The 1324-nt window shown below is 36.8% G+C and overlaps 1 pseudogene; it reads right to left on the reverse strand.

The window, feature by feature from the left end:
• Nucleotides 1–202: 202 nt before the first annotated feature.
• Nucleotides 203–1324, reverse strand: LOC115228151 (annotated as a pseudogene).

Raw genomic sequence — 1324 nt, forward strand, 5'->3', positions numbered from 1 at the left:
ATTAGTGTTTTGTGGTCCCCCAATATATCGACTCTAACATTAATGTGAAAAATAGACTTGTGTCGTGGCTAAACGTGGGGGTGATCGGTCTTTCTTTTGGGGAGGAGAATCGTGTTTTATAAAATGAGCTAAATTTTCGTCTTTAATGAAATATTCTTCAGATAATAGCTGTTTTGATGTTAATCTTTCGGAAGGGTCGACTTTAAGTGTTTGCTATAAATCTTAATATAAGTATAAACTTCGAGAAAGACACCTGCCTGATTGGTAAACCGAGATAACCGTCGAGAAACGTGATTCTAGCAATAAAATTAAATCGAATCACCGTCTGGTTTGGAGTGGGAATAACAAATCCTTTAAAAATTGGATTTGCAACAAAAATCTCCATATGTCGTGGAAGCAAGTTTCCGATTGATTCCCGGATTAGATAAAGCTGGTCTACGTCCGATCTCCCTGGCAGAACTGGTTGTCCAGTGAGGAGTTCAAAAAAGACACATCCAACAGCCCAAATATCAATGGCCTGATTGTAGTGAGTGTCTCCCACCAGTAATTCTGGTGCTCGATACCAGCGAGTGGCCACATAGTCGGTGTAGTCTGCTGTTGGACCACCTAAAAGTTCAATTTGAAGCAAAACCCAGCATTCTGGCAAATCCGAAATCGCATAGTTTGACAACTCCTCTCGAAGAAACCAAAATATTCTCAGGTTTGACGTCTCTGTGGATGCACTAAAACAGAAATAATGTAAACATAATGTTCAAAATAGCACAATAGCTTGCCAACAATATACGAAATCGTTAAGCATTGAAAGGAGGCTTAGCACTCTAGTAATACCCACATTGTGAGAATGACAAAAGTCCACTCCCAACAATACTTGGTATATTATTTTTTTAGAATATTGTTCAGATAACCTTGTGGTCTCACTGATAAAAATACCCTGATGGGAATCTCTCTAGTTCATTCAGAACAGTGTGATCAACATATTCAAAAACTAAATAAAGACGTCTTTTTCTCCGAAATACTTCAAGTAAGTTTACAAGGTTTGGGTGCTTTAGTTGCTACAAAAATATATTTTGTTTTGAACTTTGAGCATTCTGATTTCCCGATGAGCTATTTTTCTAATCAACGGGTCGTCGTCGGTTTCCAAAAATTTCTTGATAGCGACGATAGAGCTGGTTTGCCGATTTCGGCATTTAAAGACTATTCCATAAGACCCTTCTCCAATTGTTTCCAATCTTTCATATTTGTCCATTTTTATTAAATCATTAGATCAAGTATTATCGACAAAATTTTATTCAAAGTTAAAGTTTATTTTGATTAAAGAACTGTT

This window comes from Octopus sinensis, unplaced genomic scaffold, assembly GCF_006345805.1.
Source record: "Octopus sinensis unplaced genomic scaffold, ASM634580v1 Contig09616, whole genome shotgun sequence".
Classification (NCBI taxonomy): domain Eukaryota; kingdom Metazoa; phylum Mollusca; class Cephalopoda; order Octopoda; family Octopodidae; genus Octopus; species Octopus sinensis.